Source organism: Pleurodeles waltl, chromosome 6, assembly GCF_031143425.1.
Source record: "Pleurodeles waltl isolate 20211129_DDA chromosome 6, aPleWal1.hap1.20221129, whole genome shotgun sequence".
NCBI classification, from domain to species: domain Eukaryota; kingdom Metazoa; phylum Chordata; class Amphibia; order Caudata; family Salamandridae; genus Pleurodeles; species Pleurodeles waltl.
This window is the reverse complement of record NC_090445.1, coordinates 1,025,600,909-1,025,620,787: the sequence shown is the minus strand read 5'-3', so window position 1 is coordinate 1,025,620,787 and position 19,879 is coordinate 1,025,600,909.

Here is a 19,879-nt window from a genome sequence, read left to right as displayed (position 1 = left end):
TTGCACATAACACAGAGTAACACTGTGAAAACACTACAAAAGGACACCACACCAGTTTTAGAAACATAGCCCATATTTATCTATATAAAACAAGACCAAAATGAGAAAAATCTAAGATGCATTAATAAAGATATGAATTCTGCAAGATTTACTCAAAAATACAGTTCTTTGAAGTCGATAGCTCCACCTGGGGCTATCATGGTGTCGTGATCAACAAAACCAACAGTTAAGGCTGGCTGCTGCATCGCGGGCCAGCTACGGTGTTGGGAAGACTCGCAAACAGTCCCTTTGGAATTGCACAGCATTGTGATCCTTGAGGTGAGCTCTGGAGAGTTGTATCACTAGTGTTGCGGTGTCGGTTCCGGATGCGGCGCAGGAGTCATCGGGCCCTTGAAGTCACACGCAAGGAAATCAAACTCCTGGCTGATGAAGTCAGGAGCGCTATCGTGGATGATGTCGGGACTATGGTGCGAAGCGGGACAGTGCAACGTGCGGTGCCCAATGGTCACATTGCAGGCAGCGGCTCAGTGATGGCATCCAGCGGCGTCGGTGAGACTAGGGCTGCAGTGTGAAGCAGGGCGGTGCGATGTGCGGAGTAACCAAGTCACGCTGCAGGCAGCGTTGTTGCCGAAGCACTGTCGTCAGTAGGCCCAAACTGGCGGTGCAGGATGGGACAGTGCTTTCTGACCCTCCCAAGTGGTGTCCACAGGCCACGGTGCAGGCAGGGATGCCTGGTGATGACACTGGAGTCGATGGTGCTGGCATCAGTAGGCCAGGGCTGCGGTACGGGACGGGATGGTGCTTCATGTACCTCACGAGTGGTGTTCACAGGCCACAGTGCAGGCAGCAGTACCGGTATCAGCAGGAGCAGCGGCATTGGGGATGCCCAGGCTGTGGTGTGAGCAAGGCAATGCTGGAGTGCGGGGCCCACAAGTTGAGGTGCAAGGAGCTACTCAGTGAAGTTATCTGATGATGACATCGGTGAGACCAGGGACAGGGTGCGAAGTGGGGCATTGCGGCTCTGCGAGACATCAGTAGGTCACAGTGCAGGCCAGCGGCATTGTTGGAGGCGTCCTGTTGGTTTCTCCTCTTGAACAGCACAAAACACACAGTTCCCAGTCCTGCAGGTCAAGGAAACTGAAGTCTTTGGTGTCCCTGAGACTTCCAACAGGAGGCAAGCTCTACTCCAAGCCCTAGGAGAACTTTCTCAAGCAGGACACACAGTAAAGTTCACCCTTTACACTCTTTTCAAGTGGAAGCAGCAACTGCAGGCCAATCCAGCAAAGCAACACAGTAAAGGGACAGTACTCCTCCTTCAGCTCTTCAGCTCTTCTCCTGGGCAGAGGTTCTTCTCGATTCCAGAAAGATTCTATCAGTCTGGGACTTTGGGTCCAATACTTATACCCCTTTCTGCCTTTGAAGTTGGCAAACTTCAAAGCAAAGTCTCAAGTGTTTGCAAGATAGATCCTTCCTTGTCCAGGCCAGGCCCCAGAAACACACCAGGGGGTTGGAGACTGCATTGTGGGAGGTCAGGCACAGTCCTTTCAGGTATAAGCGACCATTCCTCCCTCCACTCTAGCTCAGATGGCTCATCAGGATGTGCAGGCTACACCCCAGCTCCTTTTGTGTCACTGTCTAGAGGAGAGGTGTAAACAGCCAAACTGTCAAACTGACCCAGATGGGGAATCCACAAACAGGCAGAGTCACAGAAAGGTTTAAGCAAGAAAATGCCTACGTTCTAAAAGTGGCACTTTCAAACTCACAATCTAAAAACCAACTTCACTAAAAGATGTATTTTTAAATTGTGAGTTCAGAGACCCCAAACTCCATATTTCTATCTGCCCTCAAAGGGAATCTGAGCTTTAAAGTTATTGAAAGGCATCCCCCATGTTAACCTATGGGAGAGATAAGCCTTGCAACAGTGAAAACCGAATTTGGGAGTATTTCACTGTTAGGACATGTAAAACACACCAGTACATGTGCTACCTTTTAAATACACTGCACCCTGCCCCTGGGGCTACCTACGGCCTACCTTAGGGGTGTCTTACATGTACCAAAAGGGAAGCTTTGGGCCTGGCAAGTGGGTACACTTGCCAGGTCCAACTGGCAGTTTCAAACTGCACACACAGACACTGCAGTGGCAGGTCTGGGCCATGTTTACAGGGCTACTGTCTATATTCCTTCCGCACATAGGGCCTCATTACGAGCTTGGCAGTCCAAGGACGCCATGATGGTGATGGTGGTCCGACCTCCAACAGGCTGGTGGAGAAGCCCACCAAATCATGACATTGGCAGCAATGTATACTGAATCCCACCAAAGCACCGCTGGTACCGGCAGTGCGGGCAGCCTGCCAGGGTTGATTTGAGCCAACACCAGTCCGGGGGAGACCTTGTTTCCACCAGACTCATTACGAGGTTGCACACCACCAAAATTTCCAGCAGTGGTTGGACCCCCACGGAACAACAGGTGGAAAGGAACAGAATAAGAAGAGACACTCACCTCCAAGAAGCCATGCTTGTTCAGAGCCATGGAACCACAACTAGACAACATCCCGTTACTCCTGCTCGCAGAAAGACAACAGAATCATCACCAATGAGGAAGACAACTACTGTAAGTGCAAACACTCACCTGTTACAGTTGTAAAATGTATAAATTTGTACTGTTAAATAACACATCATTGGGATGGGTGGTGTGAGGGCTAAACTCAGACATAATAGTATAGTGACACACACACACACTCACATACAGCAACAAATACACCCACACATATACAGCATGCACACTGCAGCCAGCACACACACACACACACACACACACTAGACATCAATAACACACAGTTATGCATGGCAACACAGCAGAGGCCCTAACACACAAATTCACATACAACTTATGAACTCGTAACAACAACAGCACAACCACACAAAATATAAGCACATGTCAAACACTCACAGCCGACACTGACTAGGGACTCTGCACACATATAACACAATATACAACCATCTGGGATGAAACACACACAATTGTATACTCATACAACCTAGCAGTTGATCTATACATCACAAGCACACAGTACACTGAACCTATGATGCCATGCACAATACATGCAGACTCAAACAGTCCAAACACACAAACACATACCAACTCTAACACAACACACCACCATGGCAACAACATTTCAGCTACATACACATACCCATCAAGCAAAACACACCCTATCCCTGGGTGATAAAAGCATTGCACACAACCTCATAGACTGCTCAGAGAATACCGGAAGCCTCAATCAGCACACACACACCTAAATACTGCCACACAACCAATGTCAGCCAGAAACAACTCAAACCTAGGAAAGGAAATGCAGGACAAAGATATAACCAGAAAACCAACAACTTGGTGGTTATAATATATAATTGTTTTAAAAAACAAATAGAAGTCTAAGGCCATTGGCCATTCCACAAATACAACATGTGCACCAAAGGCACAAAATCGTGCCCCAACTTGATTCCCGACTGCCATGTAACCTCCACATCAAGGGGGCAGGCGGGCATCTCGGGGATCCTTAGAAGGTGGGGAGAAGAGGGTTTGGGCTTAGGCTTGGGAGAGGGGGTTTAGGCTTTGGCTAAGGAGGGGGTTGGACCCTTTTGGGACAGGTGGCCTTTTTTTTGGTAGAGGGAGGGGCAGGGTGCCGGAAGGAGGGCAGGGGAGGCCTTAGAGGTAGAAGGGTGGCCTTGGAGAGGGAAACAGTTCTCTTAGGGGCGTCGCAGGGGTTGGAGGAGTTGGAAAAAGGTCATACTTTGAAAAGTCTTTTTTAGACACACGAGGAGGTTATCAGAAGGGGTTTTGGGTGTGGAGAGTGAGAGAGTGGCTGTCTGACGTTTAGGTGTGGATGTCTTGGGTGCATGTTTGTGGGAGGTGTGGCTTGTGAGTGGTGGGTGTGTGTTGGGTAGGTGAGTGAGGGTGTTTATGTGTCTGGGGCTGAGGAGGGTGGAGGTGCTGGGGATGCTTTGGTAGGTGGGTGGCTGTCTGTTGGGGTGATGAATGTAGAGATGGTAGATGTACTCCATATAGGCATGCCAGTGGTTGTGGTGTCTCCAGGTGTAGTGGCTAGGGTGCATGTCTGCTGGGGTGCTGTACGTGGGAAGGATAGGTGTGGTGGCTTCATAACTGAATGTTGGTGTGGTGTCTGCAGGTGTATCAGGTGTTGTGTCTGTGTTGCTGGGGGTGGTGGGGGTGTCAGGGAAAGTTGTGACTGTTGCCGTGTCTGCAGGTGGGTGTTGTCTGTGTGCATGCCAGTGTTGTGTCTTGTGGTGCTTATGTTTCTCTGCGCTACCCTTGAATCTTGAGGTGGATGCATGCCTGTTTGTTTGTGTGCTTTGGCTGGGTTGGGGAGGGGGACTTGGACTGAGAAGAAGAAGGTGGAGAGTGATGGTAGACAAGGGGTGACTGGCTCCTGTCAATGTGGAGGCCAGAGCCTGAAATCATTTTGGTAGGCCAGCCAGTGCACTGTGAATGCCCTCCAGGAACACATTGCTCTGTTGGATTTGAGTTGCCAGTCACTGGATGGCATTCACGATGTTTGACTGACACATAGAGATTGACGTCAGAAAGTCAATAGCCTCCTCACTGAGGGCTGTGGGGCTAACAGGGGCTGGGGTAGAGCTGCTTCCAGCAAAGGAGATGCCCATTTGGGTCGGGAGCTATGGGGAGGGTGGTGATAGAATGGGAGTGGTGGACAGACATGGTACTGGGGTGGTCCCAGATGGGCCAACCGCCACTAGGGAGTGACCACTGGAGGAGAATTCCAAAGGAGATTTATTCATTCCAATCTCCCCTGTGGCTTTCCCCTCACTCTCTGGGTCACAGGGTCCCTCCCTGTTGGTGTTCTTGTGACTGGACGTCCCGTGGCCAAAGGTTCCTCACTTGGCTGTGCCCCGTCTCCTTCGCTTGCAGGTGCTGAAGCTGAAAAACAGAAAGTCGGGTGTTGTCATCACATTCACAAGATAACACTTCCATCATACAGTACACATAATTCATATTACATCCTGTTCATCAACAGCACCAGTGATGCCAGCAAAGTGCCAATATCATGTCACAACAAAATATGATGTACGTCCCTTAATATGAACATTGTTAAACACCAACTCGGCTACCTAACTGACACCTACAATACCATGACTGACATTGACCAATCACACTGACCATACTATGACAAGGTGACTTTACCACAAGATGCAGGATTCCTATCCACAACAACATATTCAAGCAACAATCAAGCAATAGTTTAGGAATGTGACATTGTTTATCACTAATCAAAAATACTTACACAACACATACAAATAATTTACTCTGGTATCATGTGCCAGGCTATTACACATGTTGTAAAGTAAAGGCAAGCAAGCCTCGTGTAGACAAGCCATAAGTTCTTCATTTCCCATACAACCATACACAATGGACATATGCAAACCTGTACCAAGTCAGATTGTCGTACATTTCAATTTAAAGTTAAGGAGTCAGAACACATGTCACACACACATGCACCAATAGTGATGTATCAAGGATTAAAAATACAATGTGGACCAAGTCATCTAAGTCATTGGTCTTCTGAAACAAACTTGATCCTTCAGGTGAGGGCCAAGTAAGCTCAGACCTATGTCCCACACACCCACAAGATGTGAAAAAAAGAGTGTACCTTACATATGTACTACAATACTGTGCAAAATGGACAATCAGCCCTACCCAATCATGCAATTAGTCCATCAATGGGCCACTGACTGAGTGGCTGCATCACTACACACACATCAGACATGTGAGCCTTCCATCTGTCTGTGGAGGATTCACAGGTCCAAAGCACATGTGTTGCTAACATGACAGGTACACCTACAATGATTCAAGCCACAAGCCTAGATACACGTACAATACTGTTCACATGTGTATGTGAACTACCACGCCTGTATCACAATGTGACATTGTCAACATTAGGTTCCCAAACAGCCAGGACTCATTTGCCACATCCTTCATGGCAACGGCAAGTAGACATAACTATGTTGATTTATTACTCGACCTTTCAATTGTTACATGAAGTTGATATATCTTTGTCAAGTTTGTAAATGTGAGTAGGCTACCATTGACTATGTGTCATGAATACAGCAGTATGCCCAAGGGCAATGCTGTGTGGCCACTTTTCACTGACAGAACATTAGCAAGGTAGTAACATTTCCAGCCTCTGCTGCCAATATATGTGTACCCATTGAAATGTTGCAGCACCTCAATGGCATCCAACATATATGTTGTCAACTGTGATGAGACTTCACAAATGTATATGTACATCCTTCACTTACTAAGGGGATTACCTTGTAACAGGTGTGAAGATGTTAATCTTGTATGCCATTTGACATGTCAGAGGGACATCACAGCCTCACATGTTGCTGTCACTTATCAGAAAGCATTAGAAAGCTAGAGATGACTTGATTATGTCTGACTCTATGGTGCACATAGACAGGAATCTTGAGACAATACAGAGGACAGAGATTAAGGACCTACATAACTTACCACCATGTCATTGGGAGTATTGAGCTGTTGGCGGGTATTACTAATCACCAGAGTAGAAAATGCTGTATAGTGGTACACATATGTGCCCCATAATATGCTATTGTAATGAGGGGACAACATAGTTGAGTAGTATGCCTCTAAATACATTTGTTTGTGCACACCGGTGTGCTGTATATGGCTACGGTACATCAATGTGTACATACGAGATCTGTGACACTGTGCACTTACCACATTGTCATAGCCAACATTATGGTCCCTCAATCAATCACCTGGTAAAGGGACAAACATGTGTTAGGTCTATACTTACCCCCTTGTGGCTGCTGTGCTGCCTTCAAATGCCCATCCAATCCGGGGTATGCCACCACCAAAATCTGTGCCATTAGAGGGGTCATGGTCTGACGGGTATCCCTTCCTTGTTGTGAGGACATCTCCATCTGGGCCTCTGCTGTCTTCCAGGCCTAGCATCTCAGGTCCTCCCACCACTTCCGACAGTGGGCACTCCGCCGGCTGTGGACCCCAGGGTCTGCACTTTCTTGCCAATGGCACGCCAAATCCCCTTCTTCTGACAGGTGTTGGCTTGCATGGATGACATAGATAAAAAAAGTATGCCATGTCCACATGTACCATACTAAAACAGGCAGAGTTACAAACTAGTTAGTACAACAAGCCAGACAGACTGTCTTTAACATCCCATCCACTGATAGATGAGCATGAGCAGTCAGGCCAGATGTGAGGTCCAAACAGGCAGACAAAATGCACCTCCAGCACCAGCTGTCATTTTATCACAAATGCCTGGACAGCAAACACATTTGTAAATATGATATTTCAGGAGGAGTCTGGTATACCAACTCTACTAACCTTGTGCAACAGTCACAAGGTGGTTCAAGGAACATACATCAAACATACTCCACAATGTCTCAGGACTAAAAAACTCTCACCACCCATAATTACATGAGCAGGAACTCAACCCATTCTATCACAACTTTGGCACCCTACAGACATTAAGTACACAATCAGAAGCATTGCCCATTAGCCTCTGCTTAGTTTAACAATGTATAGTTGAGCTAATGAAGTAATTGTGCACATAGTACACTTATCTGCTCCTGTGGTGCACCATAGAGCTGTTCATACATGGGTAGAACCGCCTCCTCCCGCTTCTCCTACTCCTTGGGTGAGAAGGCAAGGGCCCTATCACCTGTAGGATGTGGCATGAGTGCTCCCAGAGGCAGTACAGGGCAGCTCAAGTTGTGGAGGTCTTGTTGGCAGTAGTATCAGGAGCCAAGTGAGAGATGAAGTATGAAATAGCCGTCATGTCCATCACATAAGACACCATCACCTCTGCAAACATCACCATTGGCCCAAGACCATCAAAGTCAGCAATTTGTTCCAATGGCAATATCCACTGCGATAGTATCAACCTACTGCCATGACGACCTCCGCCAGCAGTAGTTCAGTATTGAGTCACCAGACAGCCACAGAATGTAAATTGGAAACTGACCTGTTCATCAACTTAGAAGTAACCATTCTACCTGGCCATATACATCAGGTTACACCTAGTACTGCACACAGCAGATTTTGTTGTTCCCTTAGGGGACTATCTTTCAATGGGTGATGAGAAGTTAACAGGCCATGTTAGCAGAGGACACAGCTGTAGCTGTGTGCTGGTGATGGTGTACTGGCAGATGCCTATAGCATTGATATCATTGTAGACTGCTAGACTGTAAAATTGTGGATCATTCAGGTGCATTGAGTTGATCGTGTAGTTGGCATGCAAGGCTATTTTCATTATGGTACACTGTTCTGGTTTTCTTAATGGTAGGACAGTGCCTGCTGGAAGTTGTAGTGCTGTAGGTCTCAGTTCTACCCACGCCAAACACAGACACTGTGCCCCCAGGTGAGTTTAGTTGACATGTAGAATGCCAGCCAGGGGTATTTGGACAGTTTGACCCAAAGGTGGTGAGTGTGTTGGCTGTTAAGATGTCAAAAAGTAATCAGTAAGCATGCAAGACAGGACTTTAGGGTGACATTTTCAGTGTTGTAACTTACCCTACTCCACTACCCCAGGTATTCCTGTCAAGCCCTTAGGATGCAGAATGTCCAGGACCTTCTCCTTCCATGATGTCAGCTTTGGGAAAGGAGGCGGGGGCCCACTACAAGTCTTGAGGACAGCAAGCTGGTGCCTGGCAGCCATGGAAAGTACCTTCCCCCTGAGGTTGTTCCACTTCTTCTTGATGTCCTCCTTTCTGAGTGAATTTACCCTGTTGACTATTTTTTGCCTCATCACCATTTTCCTGGCAATAGAGGTTTTTTGGACTTGGGCCCCAAGTAGGTGTGGCTCTACTCTGATGATTTCATCCACCATGACCCTCAACTCATCGTCTGTGAAGTGGGGATGTTTTTGTGGGGATATGCTAGTGGTTTATGACACAATAAGGTAAAAGAAAAAATGGTTGATGATGTGTGAGTGCTGTGTTGTGAGTGGGTGATGGATAGTGTCCGATGTGTGGCAAAAAAATTGTGTGATATATGTATGTTGTGCAGGTGTGGGATGAGTGTCATTTGGAGTGGTGACGGGTGCCTATTCCATGGTTCCTAATTTCTGTGTGCGTCCTCTATCTTGCTGTATATGGAGTTTTTGATGCAAAAGATTGTGGGGTGTGAAGGGGTGTGTTAAATAGTGCTGTTTGTAAGTGTGACAGAAGTGAGGATGTGTGTCAGGTGTGTGGATTTCAAACTATCCAATATGGCATAGTGTATTACCTTGTAGATCACCGACCACAGCAGTTCACACCACCATTGGTTTTCCACTATAGAAGAACCGCTATCATGATTTGTGGGTTGTAATTGGTTTGGATGATTCTTGATGGGCTGGTGGTGCTGGTGGTGGAACCGCCTCTTTCCCGCCCTCCAGAGTCGTGGCGGTGTTGGAATATTGGCTGCATTTAGGTGGTCCTGTCTGCGTAGCTCATAATACGGCAGTCTGTGTGACCGACAACATGGTGGTCTTTTGGTGACCGCCAACACAGAGTCAGGCTGCCAAACTCGTAAAGTTTTAATCATGTTCCCTCCTTTGTCAGCTGTTTTGTATTTAAATTGACTCCAATGGCATCAATTGTTTCAGGGCTTTGCATTCTTGTACAGTTAAATTTTCTCTATTTCCTTTTTCTTGACTGTTCTTCAGTCTGTCCAACTCTGTTGTGAGACTTGGTAGTATATATATATATATATACACACACACACCACACACATATAATAAAATCTAAATAACATTATTGTACAGTACTTTTAAAATGAAAAACTAATTACTGGTGACAAGACATGATTGAAAAGTTAAAAAAAAAACATATTGGTAGAGTGCAGCTTAAGCAAGCTAATGACAGTGACAATGATGCCAACCCATGATTCATAATGGGAGAACTCCAAGCTTACTGATAGAAAATAAAATGTCTCAAAGAGACTGTCTAGGTGATATTTGAAAAGGGGAATAACCTGGCCGCATGGTCACTCCAATATACATGCATAGAAAAAAACCAAGTAAAATCCTTCATGAGGATGTCTTTCAGCTGATATTGTTACCCAGATTGCCCATTTAATCCTCGTTAAATATAGGGCCAGATTAAAAAAAAGTGTCCCTGCACCTAGTGCAGCAGCACTTTTCTTGCGCCCCTTAGCACCCCTTAATGCCACCATGTGTGCATCGTATCTAAGCTTCGGTGCACCATGACGGTAGTTAGGGAATTAGGGCCTGATTCCAACTTTGGAGGACGGTGTTAAACCGGCCCAAAAATGGCGGATATACCACCTACCGTATTACGAGTCCATTATATCCTATGGAACTCGTAATACGGTAGGTGGTATATCCGTCACTTTTGGGACGGTTTAACACCGTCCTCCAAAGTTGGAATCAGGCCCTTAGTGTCAACATTTTTTATGCTAATTTGGGTTTTGCAGGATTAGTGTCAAAATTGTTAATCCTTTAAAGCCAATTGAGGCACATTATGAATAAGGGTTCCTCCTTTTATCGCCTGCTCTGAGCAAGCATTAAAAATGCCAGAAAATTAGGCAAAGAAATCTCTTAGATTTCATAGTGCCATTTACTTGGCCCCCATAATGGGGGAACGCCCCCTTTGCATGCATTATGCATGGTGCATGCATGATGCAGGACAAAGAGTTACAAGTGGTACAATATATGCATTGCACCACTTTGTAAATCTAGTGCAGTGTTTTTGGCCATCTAAAGCCACAGTAGGGTAAAAGAATTATGCTAATGCGTCGTTAGATGGCACAAGGTGCTCTTAAATCTGCCCCTTAGTAAGCTGAAGGATCGTGCCCCATTATCCCTTCAAGTTTTGTGAGCTGGTGGTGGTCCTGTGCCTCAGAGTTCTTCCCGGGATGGTTCCTCCGCAGTGGCAGAGGGGCACTGCTTCCCTGGCTAAGCCAGTAGATGAAAAATAAAACGATAGCGTGCTTTCATAATTTTTTATCTGCTGGGTCAGCCAGCAGAGTGCACAGGGAAGAGTGGGGCTGGGCCACGGGAGTTGGAAGGGTGGAGGAGGGTAGGGCGCACTAAGTGCACATGTGTGTTTGGCCGGCCGTCTGAGGCTGGCCAAACACACATGCGTACTTAGGTTTCTCCAACCTGTCTGTATACACAGCCAGTCTGGAGAAACAGCACAGACCCCAGGCTTGTGTCTGAGCAGCAGTGACTGCAGCTGAGACCAATCCTGACACTGCTTATATGCTATGTTTAGCATATAAGCAGCACTAGGATTTCTGGGGAGCCTGTGCTGGTGTCCCTGAGAATGCTGGGACACCAGAAGAGGAGCGAGGTGGCAGGAGATGGCAGTGGGAGACCGGCGGCACAAGGTAAGTGTTTTCTTTTTCTTTTCTTTTTTTTATGTTGTGTTCCCCGTCGTCGTCGTCATCCCCCCTCACCCTTACCATATGTGGCCCCTGCTGTTGAATTCTTCCCAGCATGATTGGTCAGTTTTTGAAAGCTCAGTCAAGCTCTTGAACTATTTGGAACTGGGGAGGAGCTGGCAGGTAGCTTGAATACCAACCCCTATTTTTTTCCACCTATTCATCAATACATTTTGTCCCAATTCTGTAGTCTCGCTCAATTGCTATGTGGCATCATTTTCCACTTCTGTATTTTGACTCTGATGTGCATTTAAAAAAAAAAATCCTTCCATGGTTTATTAAAGCACATACAAGAGTAAAGGGAGATGAGAAGGTTGCTTCTAACAGAGTGGTTAGTGATTTTGGTTTTAGGCTTAAACCTTTGGATCCGTGAGACCCTAAGGTTGAGTGGTGTTTCACTTAGCAGAACACATCTAGACTGTCTGTGGCTATGGTATATCCTTTAGGAATTTCTTTTTTTAGGTTACATACAAAATGATACTACTTTGAGATTGCTTTATAGACAGTTAAAGATCGCCTGGAAAGGTACAAATTGATAATCTGCAAACTTAATGCCCTTGCAAGCAACTTTCACAATGGATGAATAGTTTTGTATTTGTTTCCCTTTTGTTCTTTAATTACAATTTGGATCTGTTCACAACGTCCGCTCCAACACTCCTGTGCCCTAACGGTGGCTAGAACACCTCATATATCATGCTCTTTACTTCATAAGCGTGACATTGATCTTTATTCGGCTAATCAAGTATCTATAAAAGGAGAACATACACATTAAAAAGCATATTAAAACATTTAAAATACAGAATAAAATAAATTTTATCACACAGAATGAAAAGCCAACCTATTACAGCATAAATAAATACAAATTCAACAGAGTCACCAGAACAACAGGCTCGAACAGTCGCTCTCAGAAAAGAGCCCACATGTAAACTTGTCTCAGCATCCAGGATTTGTAACAAGAAACTGAAAGCATCCCTGAAATCCCTAATATTGCATCTTTTAATGAGCAGAAGTAAAAAAGTGCCTCGTGTATCTCAGATAAAATTTACATAAAAGTGCAAAGTGCTATATAGACTGACCAGAGCTTCCATCACAAGAACGGAAGTTCGCAACGAGGTTCATTTGGAAGACCCTTGGAAAGCATAACAAGTACTTTAGTGTACCGGCCCTAAAGCAAAACAGCATACTTATTCCCAGCTCTCCCTCACCATAGAGAGACAGCTGGTGGGCGCGCTGACTGCAACCATAGTCAAGTAAACTGCCACACTTGACTTCCTCCCTACCTCAGTGAATCTCGTTGAGCACTCAAGTTTATATAGGTTTGCTGCACATATTTTTATATTTAAGTTCACAATATTTTCAGGGTCTGTAAAGACGTACTGCAAACTGATCTTTCGAAATATAGCCTCCCCTTTCACACACAAGCCATTCCTTAGTTATATCACTTGTTAGAGCGGCATCTGCGTTCCTCCATAGTTCTACCCACAGTAAGGGGCCATACTCTAATGTAATCTTTTATGTAGGGTAGGCCCAGTTCTTCATCGCAGATCACATAGGATGATATGGAGACCGACAAAACTTTCCCTACAAAACCTGTTATCTTCGGTCTGAATAGCTTCACAATTGGAGGAACCCTACATCCCTGCTCCATAGGTTGCAATAGGAGTACATTGTGGTTTGTAAATTTGCAACAAAGGACTAAGAGAATCCTCTCCCGGCAGTTGAGCTAAGTTGCATAGTGAGCCAATTGCCCTAGACAGTTTTTAACCTACTCTGAGACATGCGAGGCATCCAAAATCCTGAAGCAGCAAAAGTGACCCCCACATAAGAAAAAGTGCTAGTGCATCTTAAACTGTTAGTGCCAATGGAAAGGGTTGCTAGCTGCTTACTCTTTGGGCAACATGCAGGGACATAGGATTTAGCAAAATTACTTTGTAGATCCAGGGTACCCATATAATCCACAAAGGAGTGCACCAGCAGACACAAGGTGTTTGCTGTTTGAGCCATCAGCCCGGCGTAGTCTGCGTAGAGGTCGGAAGGAAGTGACAGTCCTTTGACTTTGGGCACGTCTGGAGTAACAGTGACTTAAAAAAAGATGGCGGTTATTAATATATAAGATAAATAAAAGAGGGGACAAAATAAACCCTTGTCTCAAAGGCAATCATTTGGCAACAGTGTATTTTCCAATAATCAATGACAAGTTCAACCATTGTCAAAGGTTCCAACCAGGTTTCAAAACCCATACTGGCAAAGGTACAGAACAGACATTTCATGTATCCACTCTTTAATTCTGTTTTACAAGACCCTACCTACGATTTTAACAGACGTATCAATTAATGAAATGGGCCTGTAACACCCCGGGTGGGATTGATCTTCCGTCTTAAAGTTCTGTAACATGATGAAGGTGTTTCAGCAATCTGCTAATCGAGAGTTAACAAGACTGTTAAAAATGTTCGTTAGTAAGGTTTCCTAAAACTCTGGGTTGAACTTTCGAAGATCAATAGGTACTCCGTCTAGGCCAGCAGCCTTCCCGCGGATGCTCTGGTTAATGGCATCTTCTACTTTGCTCAAAGGTACCTGAATACCTGGATAATTGTTGGTGAACAGAGAAGGCTCAGCCTCAGTTAGTGTAGAAGGATATATTTTTGTAAAATGTGCCTCCCAAAACTCGCTGGGGATGTGACAGCTAATTGTGCTCAGAGTAAGATTAGTTCTGTGCATTTCCGTTAACAGACTAGAAGAGTTTACTGTTCTGCTTGTTTGCTGCCACTTCAAGAGAATCCCATTGTTGTGTTAAAACTTCCCTCCAGTGCTTCGAGGTGACCTTTGCAAAACCTTCACATGTTGGCCATCACTGAGGAAAACCTAGGCTTTGCTGCAAGCGTCTGTCGCAGTAATCAGTTAGCAACTGAGCATTCGTGGCTAAACCACCTAGGTGTGTTGGATGCAGGGTGGGAAGGATTCAAAAGAGCTTTTCCAATATTAGTGCAGAGGTTGTTGTAAGCTCCCACCACCTGATGATCTGTGTCTTCTGCTAGTAAACATACCTCTGCCAGCCCTAGGTTCTTCTTGATTATTTGGATGAAAGAATGAGCTGGTTCACATAGGCCCTCATTATGACATTTGTGGTAAATCCCGCTTACCGCCGTGCTGACGACCGCCAACATACTGCCACAGTGGCGTATATCCGTTCACCATATTATGACACACACACACCAATCCGACAGAATACTGCCACATACACAAATCCACCAGCCAAGAGGTCAGTGCTAAAGTGGCGATACCAACACCCATACCGTTACGCCAACAGAAAAACACCCATCACATTATGACCCACAAATCGTACGTTCAACGTCGGTAAACCATTGGTGGTACATACTGCCGCGCTCAGAATGGACACCCACATACAAAACAACACCACATTGGCCAATACTAAAAACAGACACCTGACACTCATACACACACCACACCCGCACACACCACACACAACTATAAAACACGCACCCACATTACCCACAAACCCTTACGAACACCAATTGCTACCAGGAGACCGAGAACAAGAGACAACTAGAAACACACACCACTCACACCCATACACCCCTCACACACTCCACATCACACACCCCACCACATTACCCAGAACACTCTCACCAACACACATCACACAACACCCATGCCACCACAAAGGCACCCCCGTTTCACTGAGGTGGAGTTAAGGGTCATGGTGGAGGAAATTGTAATGGTGGAGCCACAGCTCTTTGGAGCACAGCAGATTTCCATTGCAAGGAAGATCGAGCTATGGCAGAGAATTGTGTACAGGGTGAACGCCGTTGGACAGCACCCAAGAACAAGGGACAACATTAGGAATAGGTGGAATGACCTACGGGTGAAGGTACGTTCCATAGCAGCAGGACACCAACTCGCCATACAGAGGACTGGCGGTGGACCCTTACCTCCGCCCCCACAGCTCAGAACATGGGAGGATCACGTACTGGCATTACTGCATCCTGAGGGACTCACTGGAGTTGCAAGAGGACTGGAACTGTTGAGTCAACATTTATTACCTATCACCCCCCCAGTACCTGCATGCCATCTCACACCAATACCCTCACTCCCATCACTGCACTCCAACCTACACACTGCACCTACACATCTCACTAACCCCAATGCCAAGCCCTGCATGCCAAACAAATGCGTGGACACCCCTCCCATGTCTGCATGGACACCCATCACTAAAGCATGCAGCACAGCATAGGGAAACTAACATACCCACAATATATCACATACACAAGCAAAAGCTGACAGGGCAACACCAACAATAGAGGGGAAGCCAAGGATGTACAAGTGCCATACACTTGAAGCATAATACATCACTAACATCCCCACAGGTACCCCAGCCAATGTTAGTGGAGAGGAGGTGCCACCACTATCCAGTCCCTCAACAGAAGAGGCCCCCAGTGATGACAGTAACTCTGGACTTCTGGATCTGGAGGACCTACCTGGCCCATCAGGGACCACTGGACAGCCGGTCACCCAAGCACAATCACAGACAACCACAGAGCCTCCCCATCAGGATCCAACACCACAGCACCCACCCAGCGTACCCACACCTCTGTCAACAGGGCACATCAATCAGCAGTGTGCTCACCTGTACAGGGATCCCAGGCCACACCTCACCCTCAAGACAATCAGGGACCTGGGGTGAGCAACAGTGGGCACACAATTCAGGGGAAAGGGGCACAGACCAACAGGAAAACTGGGAGGACTGCTGTGCGCCAGGGGGAGGACAGAACCAGGGAACCGACTCTCCAGGAGGTACTCCCCAAGAATCTGGGAGCCTACCAACATTCCCAGGACACGATGGGCCAGATCCTTGACAACGTGCAGGAGAACAGGCGGCTGCAGGAGGGACAGTATCAGGGGATCAGGGAGGACTTGCAGGCCATTAACAACACCCTGATCTCCGTAGCACGGGTGCTGGCAGACATGGTCAACATCATGAGGGAGGCAACAGCACACCTGCTGGCCCCTACCACTAGCCAGTCAACTGAACAGCCCTTTACTTCCGCTAGTGGCCAGGAGGTCCCACCACAGGAATCACAGGCCACCAGCACCCATCCCCCTGCAGAAGGTGAACCAACCCTGCAAATGTTCCCTTTGACCCAGACAGAAGCCAGAGACACTTGCCAAGACCACCGCCAGGAAATGAGACTCTTCTGATTGTTCCCCTTGTGTCCCACTCAGTCACCTTGTCCACCTTGTATTGCTATTGCTCCCCTTCCTATGTCCCCTTGGACACTGCACCTGTGCTACAAACAGACTGAAACAATAGCCTGGACTTTCCTCCATCATCACCCTTTTTGATTGCACTTTCCCTTCAATTTCTTAGCACTACAATAAACACCCTTGGATACAATTCGACTACTAGTATTTCATTTATTGAAAATTTGTATTGATGGAAACAGCTACATCCACTGCAAATGAACTGTACATTGTGAGAGCATAGAAATGATGACCTGTAGCTGGCTGAAGTGATCACATCAGGACATTGTTGTCAAATCACCAACATCTGTAAAATGATAATCCATAGGTGACAGTAAGTAGAGGTAAAAAGTGTGTAATGTCTTCATGCCCCAGCCACACAGAATTCACAAACAGTCATAGAAATGTGAAGTTGCACTGTCTCACCTGTGTGTCATTGGTAGTACTGACGGATAACTGATGTTCTGTTGTCCACATCCTCATCCTCTGCCTCCTCATCCTCACTGTCCTCAGGGTCCACTGCAGACAAAGGGTCATTTTCAGTCTCCTCCTCCTGCAGAAATAGTACATGGCGTGTGAGGGCCAGGTTATGCAACATGCAGCATGCCACTACTATCTGGCAGAACTTCTCGGGTGAGTAGCACAGGGTTCCACCTGTTAGATGGAGGCACCGGAACCTGGCCTTCATGAGGCCGAAGGTCCTCTCAATGATCCTTCTGGTTCACCCAGGTGTCTCATTATAACGTTCCTCATCCCTTGTCCTGGCATTCCTCACAGGGGTCAGCAGCCATGATAGGTTTGGGTAGCCAGAGTCACCTGTGAATTTGAGGGACAACATTTAGGCACACACTATCCTATGAGGTTAACATCAGAGGCATACACTAACGTACACCGTGTGGGAACCAAGTCTCACCTATAATCCACACCCTGTGCCTCTGTAGTTGGGCCATCACATTTGGGATGCTGCTATTCCTCAGGACAAAGGCATCATGTACTGACCCAGGATAGTTAGCATTGACGTGGGAGATGTACTGGTCTGCCAGGCACACCATCTGCACATTCATGGAGTGGAAACTCTTACGATTCTTGTACACCTGTTCATTCTGGTGGGGGGGGACAAACGCATTATGTGTCCTGTCAATTGTCCCAATAATATTGGGGATATGTCCCATTTCATAGAATCCGGCCTTCACAGCGGGCAAATCTTCGACCTGGTGGAAAGCTATGTAGATGCACATGTGTTTCAGCAGGGCAGACAACATTCATGCCAGTACGATTGAGAACATTGGCTGTGACATTTTTGCCACCAAGCCCACTGTCACTTGGAAAGAACCAGTTGCCAGGAAATGGAGAACTGATAGCACTTGCACAAGACGGGGGATCCCAGTCAGATGACGGATAGATGAGATCAGGTCTGGCTCCAACTGGGCACATAGCTCTGTGATTGTGGCCCTGTCCAGTCTATAGGTGAAGATAATGTGCCTGTCCTCCAGTAGTCTGTACATAGAGTTATGTCTCTGTTAGACCTGACAGCCTTAGGGTAGTCACCCCTAACTTTTTGCCTGCCTCCCTCCGCTTTTTGGACACTGTTTTTGCTGGTTTATAGACTCTGCGCACTTTACCTCTGCTAACCAGGGCTAAAGTGCATATGCTCTCTCCCCTAAAACATGGTAACCTGGAATCATACCTGATTGTACTATTAATTTACTTATAAGTCCCTAGTAAGGTGCACTCTATGTGCATATGGCTGGTAAATTAAATGCTACTAGTGGGCCAGCAGCACTGGTTGTGCCACCCACTTAAGTAGCCCCTTCTCCTTGTCTCAGGCTTGCCATTGCAAGGCCTGTGTGTGCAGTTTCACTGCCACATCGACTTGGCATTTAAAAGTTCTTGCCAAGCCTAGAACTCCCCTTTTTCTACATATAAGTCACCCTTAATGTGTGCCCTAGGTAACCCCTAGGGCAGGGTGCTGTGTAGGTAAAAGGCAGGACATGTACCTGTGTAGTTATATGTCCTGGTAGTGTAAAACTCCTAAATTCGTTTTCACACTACTGTGAGGCCTGCTCCCTTCATAGGCTAACATTGGGGCTGCCCTCATACACTGTTGAAGTGGCAGCTGCTGATCTGAAAGGAGCAGGAAGGTCATATTTAGTATGGCCAGAATGGTAATACAAAGTCCTACTGACTGGTGAAGTCGGATTTAATATTACTATTCTAGAAATGCCACTTTTAGAAAGTGAGCATTTCTTTGCACTTAAATCCTTCTGTGCCTTACAATCCACGTCTGGCTGGGCTTGGTTGACAGCTCCTTGTGCATTCACTCAGACACACCCCAAACACAGGGTACTCAGCCTCACTTGCATACATCTGCATTTTGAATGGGTCTTCCTGGGCTGGGAGGGTGGAGGGCCTGCTCTCACACAAAGGACTGCCACACACCCTACTGGGACCCTGGCAGACAGGATTGAACTGAAAGGGGACCTGGTGCACTTCTTAGCCACTCTTTGAAGTCTCCCCCACTTCAAAGGCACATTTGGGTATAAAACAGGGCCTCTGCCCTACCTCATCAGACACTTGCTGGAGAAGAAACCTGAACCAGAAACTACATCCTGCCAAGAAGAACTGCCTGGCTGCTCAAAGGACTCACCTGTCTGCTTTCTACAAAGGACTGCTGCCTTGCTGTTGCCCTGCTGCCTTGCTGAACTCTTGTCTGGCTGTGAAAGTGCTCTCCAAGGGCTTGGATAGACCTTGCCTCCTGTTCCTTGAAGTCGCAGGACCAAAACGACTTCTCTCTTTTACTTGGACGCTCCGTGCGCCGAAAATTTCGACGCACAGCTTGTTTCGCGGCGAGAAAAACGCCGCACTCCGACGCTGACCGACGCAATGCTCTGGGGACGATCGAAAATCCGACGCACGGCTTCGCAAGGATAACGCCGCCCGACCTCTAGAGGAGAAATCGACACGACACCTGCCGTGAGATCGTAATTTCAACGCGCAGCCCTGCAGACCGACGTCTAGAGGAGAAATCGACGCAACGCCTGCCGTGAGATCGTAATTTCGACGCGCAGCCCCGCAGACCGACGCGCAGCCGGAGAACAAGCAGGAAAATCCACGCACAGACCCGGGACATCTGGTAATCCCCGCGATCCACAG